We start from the raw sequence: 15,411 nt of genomic DNA on the forward strand, positions 1-15,411 counted from the left end.
GTGGTCCCTATTCTTCAAGCATATCTTAAAAACGAGTAGGTTAAAAAGAAATGTTATCTGAACAGTCAGTCTGTGGCAAATATATCTGTATATTTGTGTGTGTCCATACCTGTATGTGTGAATAGACATGGCCAGTTTAGCTTACTCTCAACCGTATTCTCTTTTCTGAGAATTTAGACAATTGCTGGGTTATTCCAGAAAAGTTCAGGACTCAAAGTTTCTCAACTGCTATTGTGACTAGATAAAGAAAATGAGAGTGCTTTTTATTAGTCACTAGTAATTGTTTTGTGATTCAGTTTTAGCTTCCAATCATGAAGAAAAAACATTATCATGTGACACAGGTATCAACCCAACCAATACAAATAGAGTTAAACAAACAGTTCATGAACAACATGTAGTCTGAAATTAAAGTTTTCCACCACTCCCATTTTTTTTCTTTCCTTTATTGGATTGGAATTATTCTGAAGGGAAAGAGCATAAGTTCATGCATGAGTCACTAACCAGAGAAGGTTTAACAACTTGCATAGTTTGGACATTTCTCCATATGATAAGATTAAAATAAGAATATAAATTTTTCATTCACCAAGTAATAATTATAACATAAAATGGTAATTGGTTAAAATCCCTCGTGTTACATAAAATTTTTTTAATTTTATTATATTAGACAAGAAGTTTCAAATGTTACACATACAAGGCAGATGAGGCTGTTAGATTGCAGAGAGTTCCAACTTTAGCAAAAGCTATCTTTGTAAATCATTATTAGAACCTCAAAATGCATATATTTTAGCCTCCAAAATGACGACAAAAACATTTCTTCTCAATATCTCTCATGAATTTCCCATGTCTTATATGTCTTCCTGCTTTTCTTTTCTAACCTACAATCCTAGTTCAATGCTTCAGACTGATTTTCATTTCCAGGCCAGGTTTGCTTTTCCAACAAAAATAAACATTCAGTCCTCTGCTAATTTATTAACAAAATGCAGTTATTTTATTACTTGCATTTGGTCTTCCCTTCAAGAGGAGATGTCTATAATTTCCTGATGTAGGAACAACATCCATACATTTGTCTCAGATAATACAAGGGGACAGAAGAATGGTAAAGTGGATTTTCACAAAGCAGTGTCTCAGACAGATGAGAAAAATGTTCTTTTTCAGTATTTAAAAGTCTCTAATGTCCTTGACCAAGTTCAGATGAGCTGAAAAAATACCACTTTTGATGTTTATGTGTATAGCATTAAATGAATATGTTGCAGCTCTTTTCTACGATCATGCGTTTTAAAAAATAGTTACCAGATAGACACAACAACAGAAAACGTGATACTAGGAACACAGGCCGTCTACATTATATGACCACGTGGGGTAAAGATGACACATGAGAGTAACAGTGGCCTGGGAAGGAACCTATGCCATATTTTTTTGCAGATGCCTTATCTACAGGATTGAAGGATAGATAGTTCTGATTTCAAACAAATACCACTTCTGAACTGCTTCATGCAACTTGTCAGCTGAGTCTAACTTCCCTCTAAATCAGATATTTATGAGATCTATTATTGCTGGGTTTGGAGATAAGAGCAAAATGTGCAATGACTTTTGTTCAAGACTGACCAACTTTTTTTTTCCTGAATTTTATTATAATGTTTTATACCAGGTTTTAAAGGCACAGGCATCTGTTTAGTCTCCGTAAATTACTGTCAGGTAATAATGGAACATTATTTATAGGTATTGAAAAAGTACTACCTGTAAAAGGGTTTTTTGAGAGCAACAGTATATCACTGCCCAATCTGTGCTGACCAGCACTTCTTCACAGACAGTGTCCCACATTTGGTATGTGTGTGTGCATATATACTTATGTGGCCACATGCAAAAAGACCTGAGACCCTTCACCTGGCTAAGGGCAACCAGCTCTGCCTGGAAGCCTTATGGCCACGTTCATACGGAGTACCCTCTCCCTCGTGCAACGCTCTGCTGGGGAGACAGGCTTTGTCGTTAAAGAACAATATACAATTCTATGGGTTTTGCTAGGATTATTGTTTTGGATTGATGACAGTGCCTAAAGAAACACATAATATCACTTCCTTCAAATTCCTAATAAAAGTTTGTTCAAATATTTTTAAAGAATCACAGGGCAAGCATTTTCACAGCTAATTTGAAATCTCTTTGATTTTTCCTCTCTTCAAAAATGTTGTAGTTAATCAAACAGCAGAAACAAAACCATATGTTTAATTTCAACAAAATTAGAGAATAATTTTGCAGAAAACAAAGAGAACAAAGATGTAGTCAATTCAACTGTCCTAATTTAGACTGCAATGTTACCCTTTCTCAATAAATCTGTAACATACTTCTGACACGTTTTTTCCCTGTCTGTATGAGACCTCTGGCTGCTACTACAATACAGGTTACATTTCTTGGAACAATTCACAAAAATCAAAGCATGCCCTCGTCTAATTCCTTAATAGATATATCTATATTAATCAAAGAAGTTTATTACTACTGCTATTTTGAAATATTTGCAAAAAGTGGTAATGAAGGAATAAATCTAAATCACTTACTTATTATATGAAGCTACAGAAGATTATTTTGCTGTAATGACATTTAGTCAAAGGCTAAAAAACTATGCATTTTCATATCCTTGTTTCAGTCTTTGTATTTAAAGTAAATGATCAGTGCAGAAATGACTAAAAATCAATAAAGCAAATACATTTTCCTTGTAACTTGTCCAAAGGTTATGATTTAGTTACAGTGCAACTTAAGTTGTTGGCTCAGTTACAGTGTGTAACAACACTATAACCACTTTTTATTGAGCATGAACTATGTAGCTCAAAAACCAAAGAGAAATGATTTAAAAATGCCAAGTCCAGAAAACAATTCTGTGTTAATGGTCTTTATTACACCCATTTCTCAGCACTGTCTTGATCTGAAGCCCACTGAAGTAAATGACTGACTTTGCATTGACTGCAGTGAATATTGAAGCAGGTTTCTGGAATTTTATGTAACAAAAAATAATGATAAAATCTACATATGAGAAATATTCATGTGCGAGAAGTATTCCTCACGTGGTGTTTCTGTGATGACAATGACATTCTCCCATGCAGAATGCATGCGGAAGAACTGTATAAAACAGAAATAACTCACTAGGAAAAAGTAAAACCTAGCTTTACCTCAAAACATTTGTAAAACATATCTACTGCTTCAGTTTTTTTAGAAGCCATAATTTCACAGAAGATTTTTGTCCAAGGAGAGAATTCCCTAAATGGAAGGCTTTGAAGAACGAGCCTGCTGAGGTGATCTCCACTGTGCTGGATATGGACTTAAATATGTGTGTATACAAGTATATGTACACCAAATGCAAAAAGGCCTCTTCCTAAAATCAGTTGTAACTTCTGGCCTGGGAAGGCTGGCTAAGGGCAAAGGGAGAGGGAGAGAGATTTTGTTACCACAGGCATAAAAAAATTCTGGCACCAATGCTTGCAACCGCAGAACAGAACAGAGTAATGATAGTTTACATTTTTAAAATTTCCAGGAGGACATATTTAGCATCCTATGGGCTTATCACTTAAAAATATATGCCATCCGTTCCTGAAATAAAATTCCTACTTTTATAACTTGTGCTTTGACCTTGAAAAGTAGACAATGCCATAATCAATTATCTCCAATGCCTTCATGAAGCTTGTCAGAAATGTTGCCTGCTCCAGTGAAAAAGCAAGACCAGGATTTAAAAAAAAAGTCCCAGGTGAAGTAAGTGTCTGCCATCCCTTGAAATCAGAATGGCTCAGACATGAATTTCCACATGCCCCTCATTAATGTCAGTCTGCTACTTAGACAATTGACTATGTATTTACTACAACTGAAGTGCCTCAGAAAGTCTGAAAAAAAAACATCAGCTTTGTGGAAATGGAGAGATACATTTGTTCCTGGGGTCTGTTTTTACCCTGTTGCTCCTTAACACAGAATAGGTTTCATGTAGTTATCACAACAATCAAAAGCCTGGGAGATCCTGGAAGTGGCTTGAATTTGGACTGCCTTACTGCCTGCTTAAGACTAAACAAGAGGCTGGTTTTCTAAGCAACTGCTGAGAGGATTCACCTAAGAGATGGGACACCCAGGTTCAGATCCCTCCTTCAGAAGACTTTTATACCAAATAAAATAGCTGTGTCAAAGGAGTTGAAACAGAGCAACTCAGCAGAACAGGGCTTTTTCCTGGGCATGTGGGTAACCTATATTCAGCCTCTGCCCTAAATCAGGAAAGGATCTGTGTCAGTCTCACCTTACCAAATATTTTCATTACTATCGTACAGTACAAAAGCGTATCCTGGCTACACAGTTTTCTGTGCTCTGATCATGTTTACAGGATCAGGCCCAGCATACTTCTAATTTGAGAAGCCCGTTTTGGTTTAATTTGAACAGCTCCTGTGTATATGGGGATTTGGACCTTAAATAACTTATCAAGCTGACCTCTAGTAGATATTTGGTAGGAATACTTAGCACAACTTATTAATCTTCAGTTCTACATACCTCTTATGGTGTCAGTGTTTGTCAGTAAGGAACTGATAGTTCATCAGGAAGACCTGATTGCTAGCATGAGGGGAGGAGAAGAGAATAGGGTATGTGTGCCAAGATAAGTGAAGCAGCTAAATATGGAGCTTCTTATATCCCGTCTCTTGCTTTGGCCTTTGTACACTCTGTGATATTTCAGTGAAATGAGAGATCATGGTACATTCTTAAAGCATCTTAATATGGGCCAGCCAAGTGTCAAAACAGAGAATAGAACAACAGAGCCATGAATCATGCAGGCTGATAGGAAAGTGTTAAGATTTTGAGTGAAAAATACACCAGCATTCTAAGAACTGAAACCTGGTCTATCCCGTATTCTTTTTTGTTGCTGTTTATTCCTCTATTTGCAATCTGTAATAAAAACTGTAACACATTTTGAATCCCAGCTGTTTGCTATACCACAGTGCAGCACTGAATTTGGAAGAACACATGGAAGATTTCGAAATTCCATGTACCACAGATTCTGCAATGAATAGATTTGGCATTCCTGGGAGGTCATCTGCCAAATCAATTAATGACACTTTGGATGTGGAGGTTGAGCCATTGATCGCATTTCTTCCCAGAAGAGGATATGAAAGACATTTTGTGTCTTTGCTGCAAGCTTTCTGCCCTACTCGGCCTGGTGCAGGGGAAGAATTAATGATCCAGGGAAGGATGTGTCCCATATATTTAAAGTTTATAGTAAGAAGCTTCTATAAAGATACTGAAAGCAAAAGGCGAACTCTAGGACAACTTAATAACAAATACAGATGAAATAAAAATATAAGACTTTCATGAACTTGGCAGAGGTAAAAGAAATCTGCTCTGGAGTGAAAATATAGAAGATAAAAGACTTTGAAACCGCATCTTTGGTTTGTTTGGCTGTGTGGTATTGTAGGGTTTTGTCACATTAATTTTTTTAGTACAAATAAATTTTGTGAAGGGATCTGTTGAGTTAAAAGGCTTTGATCATGCACTGACCTGCTAGAATAGTACAAATCTGTACTCTTTCAGATTACCCTGAATTGAATAAATAACAATCATTTATTTTCATTTGAAAAATCACTATTATTCCTCTGTTTCAACAGTCCCCTCATTTCTCTGTATTGCAAGACATTTTTAGTTATTCTGATGAGTCATAGGGTTGTGCTGCCAGGAGAGTCTCTTGTATAGCCAATGTATTATTCTGCAACATTTCTCTTCAATTTCTTTTTGCTAGAATTTTGCCTACAATAACTTTGGCCCACTTCGTTCTAGATTTGTCCCATCCCGCTTTCAAGCACTTAATGGACATAGGAGGATAACAGTCTTAGGCTTCCTGAATATGCAATAGGCACCTTAAAAAGGTAAATTCAGCTTTATTCACCCCAATACTACCTACTCTTGTTGACTATTGAGAAAGCCTGAAGTGACTGCTAACTTACATAACTCAGGTGGAATTAATTCTAGTCCTCAGGTCTTTAAATCAGTACTAGATACCTTCTTTTACAGACATGCTATCTTTCTAGCAGATACCATGACTGACATAGAATTTACCGGGTGAAACTGTTACATATTAGGGCAGACTTGGTGTTCATAATAGCACCTAAGGCCTTTAAAACTATGCATCTAAAAGTCATGGCATAAGATACAGGACTGATGGAAAGTGTCTACAGTTAACCTGGCAAAAAAACCTTTTTGTAGGTGAAATGTAAGTGAAATGTATATCAGTTGGATATACAGCCCTACTATGACAAATCATGAAAATGGGTATAACTGTAGAAATATATACCAGGGTTTGCAAAATAAAGCAAAGTCTGAATGAACAACTTCAATTTACAACATTCCTTACACAACAAAATTCAGAACAAGATACATCAGTTTGACCATTCCTGCCTTTACTGAGAAAACTTTAGGTTCTAAAGAGTTGCTTTCCTTCCCTGTATGAATGCATAATACTTTGCTATGGAGGATCATTTCCTGACCAAGTGACAGCTGACATGCAACTTTTACTAGCACTTTTGGTTACAGTGTAAATGAGCTCACTATCTTGCAGTTATTGAGTTTGTTTTAAAACTTTTGGTTTCTTCATCAGAATGCTTTTTTTAAATACAAAATCGATGGAAACATTTGCTAAACCTTCAGTACTTCTCTTGTCCCCTCCTTTGTGCTTGTTTGTTTGTTTATACTCAGTCCCATCATTTTCTGGCATTGTTCTTGACTAATTGTAATGGACCGATTCCTAACATGTGTTGTCGATGGATTGTTTGCTGGCATATCTGACAATATTACCATCTACTTCAGTCTTGTATAAATTCTGGTTTTTTTTTATACTGTGGAAATTTAATAAACAGACTGGTAATTTAGAAAAAGAAATGTCAGCAAGATGTGTGGGATAGGACAAGGCCTACTCTATATTCCATATTCTTCAAATGCAATTGTTTCTTTTCAAAGCAGCACAGCTGTTCAGCAATCAAGGACTATCTGTATCCCATATGCCAAGCCAGATGTCAATATTGCAGTGTGTGAATTTGCAATGCAAGACTGTTCAGAACAGTCAAACCATATTTCAGAGGAGGACATTGTCCAGGGAACTGAAGTGGGAAGAGTTTCCAGCACAGCTCCCCGCCAAAGTAGTAATAAATCCTTTCTTTGGGATTAGGCAAAAGCTTTGCATTATATGAAAAACTAGCTCTTCTTTCTTAACCAATAAAGCCACAAAAACACAAGCTAATGTTTTAAAAAATGCTTACCTCTCTCCACTGGCTCTAAAGGTCACAGAATGTGAGTAGCTCAAATGAAAACATCTATTTTTTGTCAAATGAATCCCACCCTGAGTGCCTAGTCACAAATGATTATGAAAGTATGGATTTATTATCCTGCTCCCCTACACCACATGTCGTATCTTCCCACTCATTTCACTCACCTCTATGAGAAATGTTCATCATAGGCATCGCCCTCTCCGATTCCCTTAAGCACTCTTTGCTCACCCAGTACTGCTTTCCACCTACCACCACTGCAGCAGGAGAAGCAGCACTGAAAATCATTTCTTTCTTGACCACTTCTTTTCCAGTCTTCTAGTAGTGGGCTTAGATTTCTTCTTCCTCCTTATCTATCTGAGTGCCATCACCACAGAACACTTCATGAAAGGAGTTGGTTGGATTTAGGTCATCAACAGGTTCTCTGCCTCTTGGAGTGCAACATCTACATCAGGGCTGGAGGGGAAGAAATAGCAGAGAAGTTGAAAAAAGGGCTTGCTACCAGCTCTGGACCAAAGCAGCCCTTTTCTGAGCTCCTTTGGTTCTGCTTAGCCATCAGTGGCTAAAATCCTGGACAAGCAGATGCAGCAGAGCAGATCCCTCTCACATAGCTGAGTAATGATATTACAACGACTCTACAATGGAGATTCTTATAGAGGTCTACAGCTGTGATACTATGAAACAAGTTCTTTCTGGCATAAACCAATGTCTGTAATAAGGCATAGAAAATCCCAACTAAAACTAATGGGAAAGGAAAAGAGAAGAGATTCAGCTTTCTAGAAGGCAATTCTGTGTAGGGGAAACACTTCAAAAACAAGCTGGACAGAAGGAAATACATTAATAGGCTTCTTTTTTCTTGACTGAAACTCTAGGGTCCCATCACATACTAAATTCTCTACAGTTCATTAGAATATAAATCCTCTATACACTATGCACCTATTCATCATCAGTCAATAACTATTCTTACAACATCAATTTTTGTGCATTTCCATCTGGTACTATTGCTAGTATGGAAGCTGAAAGACCCCCCAGGATGTATTAGGAGTTTCAGTAGAACATCATATACTGAATCATGGGCACCAGAGGTTGTATGAACACAACTGAATGACCTCATTTTTCAAAGAGCTTGATCCAGCATAGTCTTTTTATGTAAGAGAGACTTCAGGTGTGTTTGCATGTAAATCAGTGGAGTACACAGAAATAAATTGCATAAAAAAATTCAAAGAGAAGTTTTTCTGCATATATACCATTACCAGTTAAGAAACACACAGCTTTTACTGAAGTTGAAATGAATTTTCTCTTTCTGGGATATGACCGTATCTTCTTTTTTTCCCTCTTCACCATGCTAAGGACAGATGTCGTTCAATTTTTTCCTTTTCTAGAAGACACCAGATGGTTTATAGAGCGCTGCAGGAGCTGAATTTGGAAGAAAAGAAATGGGTTCTATTTCCAAGAACCATGTAACATGATGAATTTCTGTTTGGAAGTTTTTACAGCACTGTTGTTCCTAACAGTTTATTCTATCCTCATTATAGCCATTTTGGGATATGATCCCCTTAGGTAGCTGTGTCCTGAAATGTGTTAAAACAACTTTTACCACATTTGCCATTTGATTGAACAATGTTAAATTACCAGATGTTATCTTTAGCTTTATTAGTACCCTCATGGATTCCTTTAGCCAAAGAGCAAAAGAAAAGAACATGCATTTGGCAGCACCCAGAAGGCTGACATCAAAATAGCCCCCGAAGAAGAAAATCAGTCATCTCCTCTTGCTATACAAGAAGGCACATTTGAATCTCTAAGCAAATGTGTCTAAAGGAAAGAATTTCTGAAGCACCTTAGTAGCTTGACAGTTCAAGTCCCAATTTCAAGAGCATATTCACCTGTCCCCTGAAGAACTTATCTACAACTTCAAGCACCTAAATACCTCAAAAGCTTGAGTCTCAATGAAAGTACTCATTTGTAGGTGTTGGGACGCACCAAAACCAAGAAAAATAGCCCTTCAGACTGATTTAGAGAGGCCTGCTTAACTTCTGAGTTGACCAATGCAACCAACAGATAAAATGAGGTGCTTACACCGAGTGAATCAGCCCTCCTTCTGACAAGGAAATTGTTGGGATCCAGCCAGCAGAGTCCATCTGCCCTTCCAACCTGTTCCTTTTCCAAAGCTTAGGCAGCTAAAGCAGGATTTTGGGAGAGTCACTCCTAATCATATGGTATTCAGGCTGCCTTATCTCAGTCTGGGATTAGGCATTTTCCAGGGCAGAGCTCACTTTTCTAAATACAGCCTGCCCTCTGCATAACAGCTTAAGCAGGAGATTTGGATGTTGAGCCTTTTTAGCTTGAGGGGAGTCAAACCATGTTCCTCCATTCTCGAGCTGTCACCTAAACTTCAGGTTGTAGACCAGATTCATTTAGACACTCTCCTTTCCTCCTATTAAGGCTTTGCTTTTTAAGCAAGGCCAGATTTAAGCCAGATCATTCTCTTAGGGCTGGAAGGAGAACAACAACCAACTCAGTAACCTAGTGGTTAGGTCACTCAGCTGGGAAGGGAAAACCTGGTACATGTTCTTATCCTAAAGTCTCTTCTTTTTTTTCTAAATCTCATGCAAATCACCTAAACAGCTCTGGGAGAGGAGTCAGCAATCTCTTTACTCTCAGCAAAGTGCCCTAACTGCAAGGCTTCAGAGCTCCAGGCAGGTTGTTGTTCAGCCTGTGGGAGCACTGAATCATCCCCTCAAGATGCCTAATTTTCTTACTTGTCTGATTAGGCAGCCTGCACACCTGATTTAGGTCCTCTGAATGAGCTGAACTGGGCAGGTCTTCTGCAGGCACTGCAAGGCTAACACTCAAAATAGGCATTTTGAGATTTACTCTAAAATACTTTTCACAGGTGATTTGCTGAAGCCCCGTATCCATTAAATGTACATGAAGAAAATCATCCTAAGTAGTTTCTATTTTTACATGTTTGTTTTGCCTCAGTCTTTCTGTGATACACTTAATTGCTGGGAAACTGCGGAATAGTACAGTCATTTCCTAATTGGGCACGCTCTTTCTAATTGTACATACTTACGTTGGCCAGGCAGACAGGCAAAGATGTCATCATCATCAACACTATCTAAAGGTGCACAGAAGAGATAGCAAGACTGAAGGTGGAAGGTCTGTGTCGCAGCGGGAGGTGCTGATTCCAGGCTACCAAGGTTGTCCTGAAGGGTCTTCTGGGGAAAGAACAAGAGAAACCAAGCCACACATGGCGATACAGTGATGAAGAGGACAAAGAAAAGAAAGAGCCTAGAGAGAATAGCAGAGCGTAGTATAACATTGCAAAGAATACAGTATTCATTCTCTTCTCTTGCCTCCCAGTGATTTTACTGCCCTGCCCTCTGTACTTTATATTCTTTAGCTATTAAAGGAATTAAAAATTCAATAATGCACATTAAAAACTGTATCCTTGACCCGAAGGAATGGAAAGAACTGTTGAGGCTCTCTAAACTTTTTCAGAGAGAGAGCACACAAAACCATTTACAACCCTGCAATTCATCAAAAAGCAGCAAATCATTTCCTATATATATCTTTATCCTATGCATCTTTAAGACTTGTGTTAGTTTTATGCAGAAGGTCAAATTAATTCCACATGTAATTCAGCATAGCAAGTGAAGCTGCGTTGTGGCTTCATGTGGTCATATAGATTATCTGGACTGTTCTTTAAAAACAACAAATTACCCTAGTTTAAAAGTATTTGTAATAAAATAAATAAGCGTTTCATCATGTTCCTTCCTGTGGCACATTAAAGCTGTGGCTGTTGGTCTTTTACTAGTACGTCTTAAATCTGTGACAGGGTATTGGAAGTGTTTTGTGGCCTGTGGTTTGAGGGGGTGTTTGGAGTAGATGTTCTGTGAATGCTTCAGGATTCTTCTATCTTTTTCATGCAATTAGAGGACTGGACTTGCTGTTCTAGGTGGTCCCTTCTGTCCTACGATCTGATGCTTTCGTTTTTCAAGCTCCTCACCATATACTTTACGATATCTGTTATTTAGACTCTTGGGAGAAATTACTAGTCTCAAACCACTGATGGAGCAAATTTAACTGCTCATTACAGAAAAAAATCTTCAAAGGGTCAAGGACTTGGACAGTGTGCACTTCCAACAGTGCGATTTTAATGAGAAAAAATACATCTCACCATAGGTTAAAGAAACATCTTTCTCAGTTCTGTGAGTTTAGCTGTGTTTTGTTTCTACTGAAACTAAGGTATTTTTGCATAGAAGGCAAGTAGTCACTACTGTATCTAGCATCTACTTGAAACTTTATCAGGCCATCCTGATTTATCTTTGTCAAACAGTAAGCCCTTTGGCTACAGCCTTATTTTCCCCACAGGTGTAAAAAATGCAAAATTGTAATTTATAAAACACAAGATGACAGAATCCCATTTGTACAATGTATCTAGATGCCAAAAGGTAATCTTATTACAAATAACACAATCTTCTCACAGCACTTGCTGTATTATTTTCCGGGTGGTCTAAAAAGTTGATTCAGAGAATAATGCCACAACAGCAACTTGTAGTTCCTAAGGCCAAATAGCCAGATGTGTCAATAATCAGTGCAAACTGGAAACAGATGTAGGTCCTTGTTGAATAATAAATGTAATGAAAATACTTCCTTAGCGCTCTCATGCTTTCACACACACAAGAATTTATGTCTTCCATATTTTTTTAATTGAATTTATTTGCCGCTTCATTTTTATGTCACCAGGATCTCTTTCAAAATCTTAGTCACTCCAGAATGAACTAATGGAGATTAGAATATCTATAGCAATTGCTTAACATCTGGTGAAATTGGTCCTACCTGATCATTTTATCAGAAAAATTCTTTATCATTGAGATAAGACAAAAACAGCTGAAAGCAGACACGAAGGCCAAGCCTGGGTATTCTCCAATACCTGCATAGTTTCCACATGCATATGAAAGTAGACAGTCTATAGAGTTGATAACACAGTTCAGACCATTGGCAAAATCCCCGACATGACTGAATAGACTTAAGTATTGGGTGAAAGTCAAAACAATCTTTCAGGAATATTTCATGCTATCAGGATCTTTGTGAGATCTTGTGTAAAGCCACATGTCCAAACTCGATCAGTACCTTCAGTCCTTGCTTGCAAGTGATGACAGCTCAGTTATGTGAAAAGCTACTTTAAATCAGAATACTGTCTTTGAAACTAAAAGTAAGTATTCAGTGAGCTAAGTATTCAGGTACTATTTGCTTAGATTGTGATGTTTAGCCCCAATCCAAAAAAACTTCTTAAAATTGGAGTAGTCATATTTTTCTTAGCTACAGTAGGTTGAAGATTTTCAAACAATATTGCGCCCCAGATTAAAACTACTGTTTTCGCTGTACAGAAAATGCAGCATTAATGTAAGTACTACAGAGCCTTTATACAAAAGCTTAAATTATGCTTTTAGAGACTGGCAGGAACTGAACACGCTACAAAACCAGTGAACAAATTGGGCCAAAAAAAGTCATTTGCCTCATTCTCCAGGGCCCAGCACCCACATTGGTCTGCACCAAACTTTTACCAGTCTGAGCAGTTACTTCTGCCTATGAAAAGGACAAAGAGCAGTGAGGAAGAGCTGAGGACTATGAGTCATTGCCACAAACTGAACAGAGGAAAACACTTCAAATGCAAAGTCCCCAAAAGGTGTTACAGAGCTCACCTCTTTTCCTAAAAATGAGTAGGAGAGGATAATTAAAGCTGAAAAAAAAAGTTGCAAACTTGTTATACTACTGTTTTCCAAGGTGTTTTCATCTTTTAGGTTCTGGCTGTGGTTCACGAGCGGATGGATTCAGTGGCAGTGCCAGCTTCAGCAGTTCCCACCCCACCCAGCTCCAGCTATTCATTCCTCCTCCCCTTCTTTTTCCTCCTCCTTCTTCCCAGTGCTGAAGTGTTAGGTCCCCTCTGCTTTGCCAGCACGATTGTTTGAAGTACTGGGCTGTGAACCCTTTTTTAACAGGGTTTTTCCTTAACCCAGATCAGTTCAATGATCCAGCTCTTGCGGTAGCTCTGTGAACAGTCACGCTGGCACAGGAGAAAAGGCCTGTGCTCTGGGATGAGGGGGGCAGGAAGGCAAGGAGCAGAAGAGCCAGACTTTTTAAGGTGGCATTGCCCCACAGCTGCTGTATCATGAAACTGCAGCCTTGGTAATGCTGTTTTGCTCTTCTGAGTTTATTTTTGATGGAATCCCAAGTGGGTCAAATAAACTGTGTAAAGGGTGTATTAATATTTATACATACACAAGTTTATTATCTTGCCATAGGAATGTGACTTGCAAGTGATAGCCTTACATCAACCCCCATGTGTCTCCTTCAATGTTTATAATGTGATAGAGAAAGAAAAGGTGGGCAGGTGTTGGGCAAATGGAAACAAAGCTGTGCTCTGAATTAATGTATTTAATTTATAGTCATTATGCAACCATATCCATGGGCAATTAGGAGACATGTCTAAGTTAAAATATACCCCTTACCCTAGTTTTGAAATCTTTGTACTCAAAATCAAGCACAGTGGAGTGCTAGATATGATCAAACAACATTAATTTTCATACAGCCAGAGGGAAGACCAGGATAAAAAAAGATTAGTCATGTTAAACAGATGAGGGACTGTGACCCAGAAAGCAGTGAGTGACACTAAAAAGAACATTAGGGGTTAACATCCAGAACCACCTGAACATGAGTCCCAATGCATGTTGTTGCAAAAGCAAACTAAGACGTTACTCAGATACACAAACAGGACTCTAAGCTGGAGCTGGCCAGTGATATTATTGGTGTTTATGACATTGGAAAGTCCTGTTCTGAATCCAGTTTTGCTGCCCTTACTTAAAAGGATACGAAAAACCTGGTGAGGATTCATGCAACAATGATCTGTTGTTTTGAAAGTATGCCTTTTAAAGTCAGAAGAAGGCTGTGTCTACAGCCTCATAGCACTGCTCAGTGTGTGCTGCACAGCCACCAGCACCGCCGTGCAGCACAGAAAGACTCAGGCTAGCTTTGAACCAGCTGGCATGGATTTCCATTAGGTCTCTAATTAGAAAACTAGACTTCATTATGAGCTACCACAGAAGAAGCTGCTTTATAAGTTCAAGTCCCCTTTCAGAAGTAGCCCAGGGTTGTGAAGGCCTTGTGGTGTGCACCTCCTAGTTTCTCTGCCACCCTCCAAGTTCCCTGACTCAGCAAGGCACTGTATGTTCAGTCCTTTTCAAGCAGGGAAGAGATATGAACTTCCCTCTCCCATAACCCGGACACGTGCCATATTTTGGACATGCTTTGTCAGGAATTTCTACACCTTACCATGCCTATTAACTTGCCCAAGAACCCCTTCTACTGCTTCACTGTGGAGTATAGACATGTCATGGGTCCGGAAAGTATCGTAATGTTGAATGTGAGTAAATCCTAAGTATCCCTCAAGGACCAGCTGTAGCTGTTTGTTGCCTCAGTTGCCATATGTGAAATGGGTGCAATATCTCCCTATCTCACATGGTTGTTAAAAAGGAAAAATGACTCGTGAGACATAAAGACAGGACCATAGAGGTACCTCATACAAGCAGGTACGTAGTTGCAGTCATGGGATGAGGAAATTCAGATACCTAGATTCTGAAGCTCACAGAGACCATGACAGCTAGTGTGACCCCCTTCATCACATAGGCCTGAACCTGCACCAAAAATTTTTGATAACAGTTTACTAAAGTAGACATCTCCTTTGGAAATACATCCCATCTTGCTTTAAAGACTTCAGGAGATGGAGAATTTGTTCTACACGTGTATAGTCTGCTACTAACAAGGGTTAAATAACCTTGTGAAAAATCTCATCTTATTTTCTGCTTAAACCCTGTTGACTTAACTTGCAGCTATTAGATCATGTAACAGCTTTGATAGATTACAGAATCATTGCAACACTGACTGGAGCAGTGCCTAAATACCTTTGAAAAACAGGCCTAAGCTATGTGCCCAAGGAAGCTTGTTGGAAAAGGAAACTTGACTTCTCAGGTCCTCAGCTGGCACTGATACCGTTTGCTTGTTTTTTCTACCAGCCCTATGAACACAGAACACTTACCTGCCTAATTTTGCTAAATACAAAGAAGCATATATTATCTAAAAT

General features: G+C 38.4%; 1 long non-coding RNA gene across 1 annotated transcript; it reads right to left on the reverse strand.

The window, feature by feature from the left end:
* Positions 1 to 223: 223 nt before the first annotated feature.
* On the reverse strand, positions 224 to 10,480 carry LOC135327135 (uncharacterized). The gene is made up of 3 exons (XR_010387200.1): positions 10,342 to 10,480; positions 8,522 to 8,684; positions 224 to 7,724 (listed from the first exon to the last, which is right to left on the reverse strand). It is a non-coding gene; the product is annotated as an uncharacterized LOC135327135 (long non-coding RNA).
* Between the last annotated feature and the right edge of the window lie 4,931 nt (positions 10,481 to 15,411).

The sequence above is a fragment of the Dromaius novaehollandiae genome, chromosome 1, assembly GCF_036370855.1.
Source record: "Dromaius novaehollandiae isolate bDroNov1 chromosome 1, bDroNov1.hap1, whole genome shotgun sequence".
NCBI lineage: Eukaryota > Metazoa > Chordata > Aves > Casuariiformes > Dromaiidae > Dromaius > Dromaius novaehollandiae.